The 14,647-nt window shown below is 43.3% G+C and overlaps 1 protein-coding gene across 2 annotated transcripts in view; it reads left to right on the top strand.

Annotated features, from left to right (window-relative positions):
- The window catches only part of LOC126291583 (luciferin sulfotransferase-like), a 177,702-nt gene that overhangs the window by 110,840 nt on the left and 52,215 nt on the right, over positions 1-14,647 (top strand). The gene's annotated exons all lie outside the window — the stretch shown is intronic.

The raw sequence follows: 14,647 nt of genomic DNA, 5'->3' as shown, positions 1-14,647 counted from the left end.
TTCCAGGAGCAGATATAGACTCAGATCACCGTATAGTAGTGATGAAGAGTAGGCTGAAGTTCAAGACATTAGTCAGGAAGAATCAATACACTAAGAAGTGGGATACGGAAGTTCTAAGGAATGACGAGATACGTTTGAAGTTCTCTAACGCTATAGATACAGCAAAAAGGAATGGCGCAGTAGGCAACACAGTTGAAGAGGAATGGACGTCTCTAAAAAGGGCGATCACAGAAGTTGGGAAGGAAGACATAGGTACAAAGAAGGTATCTGCCAAGAAACCATGGGTAACAAAAGAAATACTTCAGTTGATTGATGAAAGGAGGAAGTACAAACATGTTCCGGGAAAATCAGGAATACAGAAATACAAGTCGCTGAGGAATGAAATAAATAGGAAGTGCAGGGAAGCTAAGACGAAATGGCTGCAGGAAAAATGTGAAGACATCCAAGAAGATATGATTGTGGGAAGGACAGACTCAGCATACAGGAAAGTCAAAACAACCTTTGGTGACATTAAAAGCAACGGTGGAAACATTAAGAGTGCAACGGGAATTCCACTGTTAAATGCAGAGGCGAGAGCAGATAGGTGGAAAGAATACATTGAAAGCCTCTATGAGGGGGAAGATTTGTGTGATGTGATAGAAGAAGAAACAGGAGTCGATATAGAAGAAATAGGGGATCCAGTATTAGAATCGGAATTTGAAAGAGCTTTGGAGGACTTACGGTCAAATAAGGCAGAAGGGATAGATAACATTCCATCAGAATTTCTAATATCATTAGGGGAAGTGGCAACAAAACGACTATTCAGTTGGTGTGTAGAATATATGAGTCTGGCGACATACCATCTGACTTTCGGAAAAGCATCATCCACACAATTCCGAAGACGGCAAGAGCCGACAAGTGCGAGAATTATCGCACAATCAGCTTAACAGCTCATGCATCGAAGCTGCTTACAAGAATAATATACAGAAGAATGGAAAAGAAAATTGATAATGTGCTATGTGACGATCAGTTTGGCTTTAGGAAAAGTAAAGGCACGAGAGAGGCAATTCTGACGTTACGGCTAATAATGGAAGCAACGCTAAAGAAAAATCAAGATACGTTCATAGGATTTGTCGACCTGGAAACAGCGTTCGACAATATAAAATGGTGCAAGCTGTTCGGGATTCTGAAAAAAGTTGGGGGTAAGCTATAGGGAGAGATGGGTCATATACAATATGTACAACAACCAAGAGGGAATAATAAGAGTGGACGATCAAGAATGAAGTGCTCGTTTTAAGAAGGGCGTAAGAAGACAAGGCTGTAGCCTTTCGCCCCTACTCTTCAATCTGTACATCGAGGAAGCAATGATGGAAATAAAAGAAAGGTTCAGGAGTGGAATTAAAATACAAGGTGAAAGGATATCAGTAATAAGATTCGCTGATGACATTGCTATCCTGAGTGAAAGTGAAGAAGAATTAAATGATCTGCTGAACGGAATGAACAGTCAATGAGCACACAATATGGTTTGAGAGTAAATCGGAGAAAGACGAAGGTAATGAGAAGTAGTAGAAATGAGAACAGTGAGAAACTTAATATCAGGATTGATGGTCACGAAGTCAATGAAGTTAAGTAATTCTGCTACCTAGGCAGTAAAATAACCAATGACGGACGGAGCAAGGAGGAAATCAAAAGCAGACTCGCTATGGAAAAAAAGGCATTTCTGGCCAAGAGAAGTCTACTAATATCAAATACCGGCCTTAATCTGAGGAAGAAATTTCTGAGGATGTACGTCTGGAGTACAGCATTGTATGGTAGTGAAACATGGACTGTGGGAAAACCGGAACAGAAGAGAATCGAAACATTTGAGATGTGATGCTATAGACGAATGTTGAAAATTAGGTGGACTGATAAGGTAAGGAATGAGGAGGTTTTACGCAGAATAGGAGAGGAAAGGAATATGTGGAAAACACTGATAAGAAGAAGGGACAGGATGATAGGACATCTGCTAAGACATGAGGGAATGACTTCCATGGTACTAGAGGGAGCTGTAGAGGACAAAAACTGTAGAGGAAGACAGAGATTGGAATACGTCAAGCAAATAATTGAGGACGTAGGTTGCAAGTGCTATTCTGAGATGAAGAGGTTAGCACAGGAAAGGAAAAGGAATTCGTGGCGGGCCGCATCAAACCAGTCAGTAGACTGATGACAAAAAAAGGCAATATGTAAATCACAGTTAAAGGCAACAATGAAAACTATTTGTCGTGTTGGAAAGTATGTTCATGTAGAAAAGTCAGCTTGTCCAATGGGTAGAGATAATGGACTACTGCAGTAGTCATTGTTGTTATCTGTTACAAACACAAATTATCCAGTTTATAAAATAGTATTGGTTAGAAGGTTATACGAAAAGGAAGTTTCGCAGTGATGATTAATAAGTTAGCTTTGTACAGTATAGATATGAAGCCGGATATCCATGATGCCCTTTTGCCTATGATAATTAAGTCTTTCGTTTTTAAATTTTTCACAAACATTAAGTTCTAGTGGCTAAAGAACCTTTCTAACGATACCTCATCCATCCCTGTATGATTAGTATGTAGTTGAGATCAAGGGATGTTGACTTGGGGAAATAATATATATATATATATATATATATATATATATATATATATATATATATATATATATATATATATATATATCAGTACATTGGTCCAAAAGCTAACACATTGAAACAGTTGTAGTTAATACAAAAATATTAATTTGCTGCCATGTGATTCTTAAGTAGAATTATGGACAGAAATATCACAAAGGTTTTTTACCAAGTCTCAGTCCACAGTGTGGCAAGTGCAGTTCACCATGTCATGTGATAGTTACATCAGCGCATTACTTGTTGATACTTACTGTACTGTGCAACCCATGCTCCAGCTTCTTTCACAGCTCTAAACAAAGTAAAAGTTTGAGTGTATTTATACCAGTACTTCAAAAATTATTTACTTGGGCTTATTCCACACAATTCATGCTAACATAATTTTGGTTGACAGCATAATATAATGAAAATAAATTTCCATATTCTTTTAATGTCGTTCAGATCTTACTTTTTTGGAGCGAAATAAAAACAGTATTCCTTATTTCATTTTTTGTATGACCAAAGGAATCCTCTCAGTTAAAATAATTTCAGAGTTGTTTTGTATTACGTAAAACCAAAAAATTTCTGCAATCAGGAAAATTTGCATTTTGAATCAGTTCTACGTTGTTACAGGAAAGGTTTATAAGTATAGTCACAATCTTCAAACACATTGTTGTATAAAATTTTGACCATAAATCAATTCTGTGAAATAGAAATTCCTCTATGCACTTAACACCACAGGTATCAGAAAACCCTGAATTACTACCAGAATAATAATAATTTTGAAACCATAGGTAGCAAACTAGTTCTGGAAAAGTAAAGCCCCTTCTTAACGAATCTCGGAGGACTCAATTTTTTTCCCCTTATCAGGGATTTTCCTTAAATGGGGAGGACGTTTTTACAAAACACATTTTCTATGAGGGTCAGTTCAAAAGTTCTGCACACTGTAAGATAAATTATTTATTTTACAAAACACCTTTGAAGCCCTTCTATATAACCTCTATTATGGCTTATGATGGCGTCCCAAAATTTTGGCAACTTTTGTATTCCGTATAGGGTAACTCTATTGTTGAGCTGTTTGATTAGTTGGGCCACCTCACCGGTAGCTTTGTCAGTTGTATCAAAATGTTTTTCATGTAGTTGTTACTTCAATTTGAGAAACAACTCAAAATCTGGTGGTCTTCAGTGGGGACTCTGCGATTGGTGGAGAAACCATTTTTAAAATAATGGTTACCACATCACTAAATGTTGACGTACGAATGTTATTCCTTTTGCCTCCAGAGCCCATTGACAATGGGCAGACGCGTGTTGTCAGGCGTTGTCGGTGGATCACGATAGCAAATATCCTTCAACTTTCCCCACATAAAGACATCCGGGGACGTCAGATCCAGTGAACGTGCAGGCCATCGGGCCATGGTATGGTGCTTCGACGACCAATCCACCCGTCATGAAATATGCTATTCAATACCGCTTCAACCGCACGTGAGCTATGTGCCGGACATCCATCATGTTGGAAGTACATCGCCACTCTTTCATGCAGTGAAACGTCTTGTGGTAACTTCAGAAGAACATTACGTAGGAAATCAGCATACATTGCACTATTTAGATTGCCATCGATAAAATAGGGGCCATTTATCCTTCCTCCCATAATGCCGCACCATACATTAACCCGCCAAGGTCGCAGATGTTCCACATGTCGCAGCCATCGTCGATTTTCCGTTGCCCAATAGTGCTTGTTATGCCAGTTTACGTTACCGCTCTTGGTGAATGACGCTATGTCGCTATTCAGAACGCGTGCAAAAAATGTGTCATCGCCCAGTAATTTCCCTTGTGCCCAGTTGCACAACTGTACACGACGTTCAGAGTCGCCGTCATGCAATTCCTGTTGCATACAAATGTGGTACGGCTGCAATCGATGTTGATGTAGCATTCTCTGCACCGACGTTTTTGAGATTCCCGATTCTCGCGCAATTTGTCTGCTACTGATGTGCGGATTAGCCGCGACAGCAGCTAAAACACCTACTTAGGCATAATCATTTGTTGCAGGTCGTGGTTGACGTTTCACACGTGGCTGAACACTTCCTGTTTCGTTAAATAACGTAACTATCCGGCGGACGGTCCGGACACTTGGACGATGTCGTCCAGGATACCGAGCAGCATACAGAGCACACGCCCGTTGGGCATTTTGATCACAATAGCCGTACATCAACACGATGTCGACCTTTCCCGCAGTAGGTAAACGGTATCACGAAGTAAATACCGTCTGCACTGGCGGAATGTTACGTGATACCACGTACTTACACGTTTGTAACTATTACAGCGCCATCTATCACAAAGCGAAAAAAGTGGTACAACTAAAGTATTCACAATTCCTTACGTACTATACGAATATGTAATCAAAAATGGGGATTACTATTTTAAAAAACGCAGTTGATATCCGTTTGACATATGGCAGCGCCGTCTAGCGGGCCAACCATAGCGCCATCTGGTTTCCCCCTTCAAGCTAGACAAGTTTCGTTCTTTGCAGTTTTTTCGTTTGACGCTTATTTCGTGAGATATTTGGCCCGGTCACTATCAATGGGCGGGAGAGTTTAGCGGGCAAAAAGGCGAACGTATGAACACAAAAAAATTTCCTTACAGGCTTATTCTAATTGGAAGAAATGTAATAGCGTTGAATAGAAACTTTCGAGAAAAGTAGTTCAATCAAATCGCTTACGGCTGGCAAAAATTGCAGATTAACAGTTGAGGGGTTTAGTCCAGAGAATGGTTTCGCACACACACTAAATTTGGGTAAAGTAAGGTTTTAACAGTAACTGGATATGTCAAAATACGTTTTTACTTAATCAATTTTTTGAGTTCTCTTCCATATATTCGAGCCAGTTAATTACACTTGTTATACTTTTCAACATATACATGATTTTAACAGTGTAAGTTAGTGCTTCAAATGAATAATTTCAAAATTAAACTTAGGGAGCTTGGAAACTGCAAAGAATATACCCAATATTTGATTTCTTCAGTAGTTTCATTGCGATCTGCGCTGTCTGATGCCGCCAGACCATCACAAAATGATTGGATGGAAGATCTCATGCACTATACATCTCTTAGTGTTGTAATCTTCCTCCCTTCAGGGAACAATTATGTTAGCTGCATCGGTGTAGTAACGTAAGGAGATACAGTTGCAAAATCTCTTCGATATTTATATCTTGAATAATTCAACTTTTTTAGGGTTCCGTATCTCAGTTGGGACCCTAATATGATCGCTCTATAGCCCGTCTGTCTGTCCGTCATCTTAAGACGCCTTTTTCTCACGATCAGGATGAGTATCAAGTTGAAGTGTATGTCAAATACTAAGGTCTTCGGTCCCATGACGGTGTAAAAAATGTAAGCTTCTAAGTTAATGCAAACAAAAGGTACGTCCATCTGTACTACTTATTTTGACACTCCCAAACTCGCTCATCCAAACCCACACACGGACTGCCTGAATACATAATGAAGTCTGTACGGAACCTCCAGCGCGGAACCTGCCCGCACTTGTTCGGTTTTTCCTCTACTCCTGCAGCCTCGATGTCTTATTTATGTAGAATAATGACAGGCATTTCCTACAAGATTGTTCTACCATTTCAGTTTCTTACCTAGTTAGTTAGCCAGTTTTCAGTAGGAACTACTAACTACTTAAGATAAGATGGGGAATCATAAAAAAAATTGCTAGTTAATACGTCTAGACACACCACTTTTCATTTATAAACATACACTATGTGATCAAAAGTATCCGGAAAAGTGGCTGAAAATGACTTATAAGTTCGTGGCGCCCTCCATCGGTAATGCTGGAATTCAATAAGGTGTCGGCCCACACTTAGCCTTGATGACAGTTTCCACTCTCGCAAGCATACGTTCAATGAGGTGCTGGAAGGTTCCTTGGGGAATGGCAGCCCATTCTTCACGGAGTACTGCACTGAGGAGAGGTATAGATGCCGGTCCGTGAGGCCTAGCACGAAGTCGGCGTTCCAAAACATCCCAAAGGTGTTCCATAGGATTCAGGTCAGGACTCTGTGCAGGCCAGTGCATTACAGGGATGTTATTGTCGTGTAACCACCCCACCACAGGCCGTGCATTAGTAAGAGGTGCTCGATCGTGTTGAAAGATGCAATCGCCATCCCCGAATTGTAACAGTGGGAGGCGAGAAGGTGCTTAAACCATCAGTGTAGGCCTGTGCTGTGATAGTGCCACGCAAAGTAACAAGCGGTGCAAGCCCCCTCCATGAAAAACACGACCACGCCATAACGCCACCACCTCCGAATTTTACTGTTGGCACTACACACGCCGGCAGATGACGTTCACCGGGCATTCGTCATACCCACAACCTGCCATCGCATCGCCACACTGTGCACTGTGATTCGTCACTCCACACAACGTTTTCCCTCAGTTCAGTCGTCCAATGTTTAGGTTCCTTACAGCAAGTGAGACATGGTTTGGCGCTTACCGGCGTGGTTTGTGGCTTACGAGCAGCCGCTCGACCGTGAAATCCAGCTTTTCTCACCTCCCGCCCAAATGTCATAGTTCCTGCAGTGGATCCTGATGCAGTTTGGGATTCCTGTGTGATGGTCTGGATAGATGTCTGCCCATTACACATTACGGCCCTCTTCGACTGTCGGCGGTCTGTCAGTCAACAGACGAGGTCGGCCTGAACGCTTTTGTGCTTTACGTGTCCCTTCACGTTTCCACTTCACAATCACATCGGAAACAATGGACCAGGGATGTTAAGAAGTGTGGAAATCTCGAGTACCGACATATTACACAAGTTGCGCACAATCACCTGACTACGTTCGAAGTCCGTGAGTTCCGCGGAGCGCCCCATTCTGCTGTCTCACGATGTCTAATCAACGCTGAGGTCGCTGATATGGGGTACCTGGCAGTAGGTGGTATCACAATGCACCTAATATGAAAAACGTATGTGTTTCGGGGTGTCCGGGTACTTTTGATTACATAGTGTAGAACCCCTTTAATTTTTAAATAGAATGCACTTGATACAGGGTTTGCCAATATGTGTTTTCACAAGTGCGACACGAAAGTCTTTGAATTGATTGCGTCCTACCTTGAGGCTCGATTAAAAAAAAATTTAATGGTATCGTTGACTTGGAGGCCCCATCCGGGAAAGATCGGCCGCCGAGTGTGAGTGTTATTTCAGGCGACGCCACATTAAGCGACTTGAGTGCTGATGATGAGAATGAAAGGATAACACAGCACGCAATCTACGAGCGGAGAAAATCTCCAGCCCGGACGGGAATCGAACCTGGGCCACCTGCATGGGAGGCAAGCACGTTATCATTTTTTGTATTCCACAAATACAGTAACAAAAATAGCTAATTTACAATTAAGTAACAAAAATACGGCGACGTAATTCCATTTCCTTTGCGAATGAAAGGTGCTAGCAGATAAAGGAAGTCTCAAAGCAAACTGAAATCATTTCTCTCCTATATGAACGTTTTCTTCTTGAAAACGTGTCTCACTTGGAGGCCTAAAGTCACATTCCACATCACGACAAGTTGTCACGATTGTGATCAATGGGAGTTGCAAAAGAACTAAAACCGAAACCGACACCCGCCAAGCTGACCAGGTTAGTTCTTCGTACGCCCAGTCAGCGCGGCTAATGCCAGACAAGTGACGTAACTAGCAATAAACCATATACTATGAACATTTCATGGACTCCTCAGCGCGCATGCACTCCGGTAATTGGCATAAAAGACTAAATACCCATCACCTTGAATTTCGAGCTCTTGCTTATCTGCTGTTGTTGTGGTCTTCAGTCCTGAGACTGGTTTGATGCAGCTCTCCATGCTACTCTATCTTGTGCAAGCTTCTTCATCTCCCAGTACCTACTGCGACCTTCATCCTTCTGAATCTGCTTAGTGTAGTCATGTCTTGGTCTCCCTCTACGATTTTTACCCTCCACGCTGCCCTCCAATACTAAATTTGTGATCCCTTGATGCCTCGGAACATGTCCTACCAACCGATCCCTTCTTCTGGTCAAGTTGTGCCACAAACTTCTCTTCTCCCCAATCCTATTCAATACTTCCTCATTAGTTATGTGATCTACCCATCTAATCTTCAGCATTCTTCTAGTAACACAAAAACATTAGCGAACTCCTTCTCTGTGGGTGCAGCCCGCCTGTGCAATAAGCTACCCGGCATTGTGAGCACAATTCAATTGAATAGAAAGGTGGGCACTTCCATCTCTCAAACTTGTGCACTTTCACGAAAAAGTTAACGTATACGGCCAGTTCTCTCTTCGTCAAACTGTCTATCTTATACTCCTGTTTTCTGCCAGTTACACATTTTTCTTTTTTTTATTACTCAGTGTGTTATGTTTCATCACTTTCCCCATTCTCTATCTTGCTCACCCTCTCTCTCACTGCACCGTTGCCAGAGCTTATAGCTTACATTCTCAAACATTTATTGCTCAAATTAAGGCCTTTGTTTGATACTGGTAGACTTCTCTTGGCCAAGACATCCCTTTTTGCCAGTGCCAGTCTGCTTTTGATGTCCTCCTTGCTCCGTCCGTCTTTGGTTATTTTGCTGCCTAGGTAGAAGAATTCCTTTACTTCATCTACTTCGTGACCATCAATCCTTATGTTAAGTTTCTCGTTGTTCTCATTTTTGCTACTTCTCATTACTGTCGTCTTTCTTCAATTTACGCTGAATCCATATTCTGTACTCATTAGACTGTTCATTGCATACACCAGATCACTCAGGATAGAAATGTCATGAGGGAATTGTATCATTCATATCCTTTCACCTTGAATTTTAATTCCACTTCTGAACCTTTCTTTTACTTCCATCACTGCTTCTTTGATGTACCGATTGAATAGTAGGGCCGAAAGACTACATCCTTGTCTTACACCCTTTTTAATCTTAGCAATTCCATCTTGGTCGTTCACTCTTATTGTTCGCTTTTGGCTCTTGTACATTTTGTACATTACCCTTCTCGCCCTACAGCTTAATCCTGTTTTCCTCAGAATTTCGAACATGTTGTACCATTCTACGTTGTCGAGCGCTTTTTCCTGGTGGACAAATCTTATGAACGTGTCTTGATTTTTCTTTAGTCTTTGATCCATTATTAATCCACAAACTACCAGTCCATAATTTACGGGAAATCCGTGACCTGCGTAGAAACCCGGTGCCCCATACCTTCGGCAACCCAAAAGTGTGCCAACGCGCTTGGATTTTGTTGTAAAAAATGTGTCATCAGCTAAAGAACTAATTTTGCCGGATTAATGCTAAATGACACATAAGCCGTATGGGACTTAGTGCATAAAAATTTGATTTGTTAATAACTTCTTCAACTGTTGACAAAATCAGGCAATAATTGGTATTCATAATTGTCACTTTATCATAGACGATATGTGATAGTCATTTTTTGAAAAATAGTATTTTCATTTTTTGATCCTTAGAGCGTACGCGGTGTAAAGACGTACTAGTACACCGCGCGTACGCTGGACCTATTATTGTACGAGGCAGTCAAGGAGGTAGTGTACCAGATTTTTACATTCTTGTAGAAAAAATGATTTTAAAGCATTTACGTGACATTGTTGGTAAGCTTGTTGACTATAATCGCCATCTCGTTCAGTACCTTTGGTAAGCCGTGGCACAATCATCTTTATGGCCTCCTCGAACAACTCCCCCGTCAGTTCCTTCCTCCACTTCAGAACTTGTTCCTATAGCTGCTCGTCGGTTTAAAATTTAATTCCACTCATACGTCCCTCCAGGGATGCCAAAATATGGTAACCTGAAGGAGCTAAGTCACGGTGGTTCAAAACTTCCACCAAATGAATCCAAGAGTGGCTTTGGTGGCTGAGGCTGTGCGAGGACGGGCGCTGTCGCGCAACACCCACACTCCTCTCGTCATCATTCGCCTTCTTTTGTTTTGGGTGATCCTTTAAAGTTTTCTTAGGATCTTACAATACCGTCGTGCATTGATAGCCTCCCCCTGATGCATAAATTCGACCAAAATGATATCTTTTCAGCCCCTTTTCAGTTCGCGCTGCATTTGCTCGGAATTGTGCTTTTGAATTTTTTGTCTAATGGGTGCGAGGTAACGGGCGAATTGTGGCGCCAGCCGGGGCCCGGAAGCAAACACGTGGTGGCGAACGTTATCCGGGCGAGAGGGGTAGCCCCAGCGCGTGGTCCAGCCGCGTGGCTGGGAATTCCGCTGTGACGAGAACGGTGCTTTGTGTCGATTACGGATATGTCTATGCCGGGAGTGCCAAAGATGGCGGACTTTGTGAAGCCTTAATGGCAGACATTTCACAGTTCGTATAGAAATGAATAGCAGCCAGATGAATCATGATACCTCAAAAACAAACATGTACGGTACTATTATTTGTACGACGATTCTGATGGTGTAATCAGATTTTCAATATCTCTGTTAGTTTGAAGTTTAGTATTTGAAGGTAAATTATACAAGTAACACTCAGCAACGAATTTCCAAAATATAAAAACGTCATCCGATTTTGTCGATAGCCATGTATTTAGAAAGCTATTAGTGTAAAACTACATTGGTATGAATTACAGGCATGTAACTTGAATAGTACATAAGTTATTGGAGGTCAAAATGGCCTATTACTATCGGTCGCGCCAGGTTACACGAAAAAACGGTAGCAGCATGCTCATAAATATATTTATTCATATATGTCTTTGTTTATATCCGATAGATACCATTCATGAAGAAATTGGTTAAATATTTACTGTGTTTTAGAAAGCACAGAGATATTAGGCTACTGGCCTACCTTTTGTTCTATTCCTTTGACATATGTTCATTTAATTTGTTTATGTATCTAATAATGTGTGTTACAGCGTGTTTATGGTCCAGCCGTAGGAATATTTTTTTTAAATTTCTATTTAAATGTAACTCCAGCATTTCGTATGTTTCATTATGTTTGTGAGTGGGCGTTGGCTTGAAGACAGGGCGGAAGCACTCTAGCCAGTCACAGCGATCGTGTCTGTGGAGTACCCGAGGTAGTTATGAGCAGTGCGGCAGTTCTGGAGAGGACAGCACAGGACACGAGAGTGCTGGACGTATCGGCGCGACGGACGCCCAATCGCGGGAGAGACGTGGGGAGTGTGGAGCGGTTTGCGCGTGGTCGCGGCAGATAGAAATACTCTGGAGTGCCGATTGTGCACCTGTGAGTTTTGTGGCTTCTACAGTGAAGACGTAGTGTGCGTTTGGAAGTGAATATCACGCGAGCTGTGTTGTCATTCATAACTAATTACGTACAGTAGGAATGTATTCTTTCTCTATTATTCAACTTATATATAAGTGTTTTGCAGAAATATACCGCATTCTCAAAAGTACTTCTACTATCGTACTCATCATTTAAAGTCGGTAAGATAGTACCAGCAGATTTTATTTAATTGCAATCTTTCATTTATAAATTTATACACTCCTGGAAATTGAAATAAGAACACCGTGAATTCACTGTCCCAGGAAGGGGAAACATTATTGACACATTCCTGGGGTCAGATACAACACATGATCACACTGACAGAACCACAGGCACATAGACACAGGCAACAGAGCATGCACAATGTCGGCACTAGTACAGTGTATATCCACCTTTCGCAGCAATGCAGGCTGCTATTCTCCCATGGAGACGATCGTAGAGATGCTGGGTGTAGTCCTGTGGAACGGCTTGCCATGCCATTTCCACCTGGCGCCTCAGTTGGACCAGCGTTCGTGCTGGACGTGCAGAACGCGTGAGACGACGCTTCATCCAGTCCCAAACATGCTCAATGGGGGACAGATCCGGAGATCTTGCTGGCCAGGGTAGTTGACTTACACCTTCTAGAGCACGTTGGGTGGCACGGGATACATGCAGACGTGCATTGTCCTGTTGGAACAGCAAGTTCCCTTGCCGGTCTAGGAATGGTAGAACGATGGGTTCGATGACGGTTTGGATGTACCGTGCACTATTCAGTGTCCCCTCGACGATCACCAGACGTGTTCGGCCAGTGTAGGAGATCGCTCCCCACACCATGATGCCGGGTGTTGGCCCTGTGTGCCTCGGTCGTATGCAGTCCTGATTGTGGCGCTCACCTGCACGGCGCCAAACACGCATACGACCATCATTGGCACCAAGACAGAAGCGACTCTCATCGCTCAAGACGACACGTCTCCATTCGTCCCTCCATTCACGCCTGTCGCGACACCACTGGAGGCGGGCTGCACGATGTTGGGGCGTGAGCGGAAGACGGCCTAACGGTGTGCGGGACCGTAGCCCAGCTTCATGGAGACGGTTGCGAATGGTCCTCGCCGATACCCCAGGAGCAACAGTGTCCCTAATTTGCTGGGAAGTGGCGGTGCGGTCCCCTACGGCACTGCGTAGGATCCTACGGTCTTGGCGTGCATCCGTGCGTCGCTGCGGTCCGGTCCCAGGTCGACGGGCACGTGCACCTTCCGCCGACCACTGGCGACAACATCGATGTACTGTGGAGACCTCACGCCCCACGTGTTGAGCAATTCGGCGGTACGTCCACCCGACCTCCCGCATGCCCACTATATGCCCTCGCTCAAAGTCCGTCAACTGCACATACGGTTCATGTCCACGCTGTCGCGGCATGCTACCAGTGTTAAAGACTGCGATGGAGCTCCGTATGCCACGGCAAACTGGCTGACACTGACGGCGACGGTGCACAAATGCTGCGCAGCTAGCGCCATTCGACGGCCAACACCGCGGTTCCTGGGGTGTCCGCTGTGCCGTGCGTGTGATCATTGCTTGTACAGCCCTCTCGCAGTGTCCGGAGCAAGTATGGTGGGTCTGACACACCGGTGTCAATGTGTTCTTTTTTCCATTTCCAGGAGTGTATGTTCCACTCATAATTCGCAATTGCCGAGTGATAGAAACCTTCGACCATCCGATTCATGTGCGTATGCTTATTGTATACTGTAGACTCAGCAATGTTTGGCCTGTCATGCGACAACTACGTGCCCCAGCCCCTAGACAACGAAACCACCCAGAACTTTAATATCGCAACTCTGAGGCGGAAGGTACATAGTTGGGGGACATTCATTCAATATTTATTTGAAAGCCCGCATGTGGTATTTGTGTGACGACATTGTGAGGATTGTCTTTTTGTCTCAGGCGTGTAATTGGCCACCCTTGTTTCATATTCTGTCATAGTACAGCTCAGAAAATCCTCACAATTCAAGCCGCTCAGGAAATTCGCAGTTGCTGTTAACCGGATTTTTCTTGTGCTGCTCCGTCAGATCTTTTGGGAACCGTCTTGGACACAGTTTCCGGTACCCTAGCGTTTCTGAGGTCTGCTGGAGAGTTGTGAAAACATCGCACAAATTTTATCCAGTGTCAATCGGTGGTCTTCGCGAACAATTTCCTCCAATTTTTGCACCATGATTCAGAATGGGAAGTCTTCCACACCTCTGTTCGTCACGGACATTTTTTTTCTGCCTGCACTAAAGTCCCTATTGCACTTCAGCTTTCTCGTGCTGTCCATAGCACCTCCGCTGCGAGCTGTTTTGATACACGAAAAAATTTCGGGGAGTCTTATTCTTCCGGCTAGTAGGAAGCGGATCACAGCACGCGGCTCTCACTTGGTGGAATTTCTCCCCCACATCTTTCACGCAGCTCGACTCCGCAACATGAGTTTACGTACTGCTGCGCTCTTGCAACGCTCAACCTCATGAGGGGGTTCCCCCACTACCACACAGTGTTGCCAGTCCTTTAAAAAAATGCCACAGCCCGCTATGGTCACAGCACACTTACTTGGAAGGAAAATTAGCATTGGCCTTATTACATAATGTGATCGCTCTAAGCTTGTGGTTATAGCTTGATACCAGTGCCTATCAATTTTAATTGTGTATTACAGCACTGAGGATGGTCACTAAGTGACCGAAAATCGATTTTGCTGACGATAAAACAAGAAAATACGGCCAATGCTGATTTTCTTTCCAATTCTATCCACTATTTGATCGTGGTGCACGCAACATGCCATGGAGTCGCCAATCGGTACACTTACTTTATGAATATGACACGT

Source organism: Schistocerca gregaria, chromosome 9, assembly GCF_023897955.1.
Source record: "Schistocerca gregaria isolate iqSchGreg1 chromosome 9, iqSchGreg1.2, whole genome shotgun sequence".
Lineage (NCBI taxonomy): Eukaryota > Metazoa > Arthropoda > Insecta > Orthoptera > Acrididae > Schistocerca > Schistocerca gregaria.
This window is presented reverse-complemented; position numbering and strand designations above follow the sequence as displayed.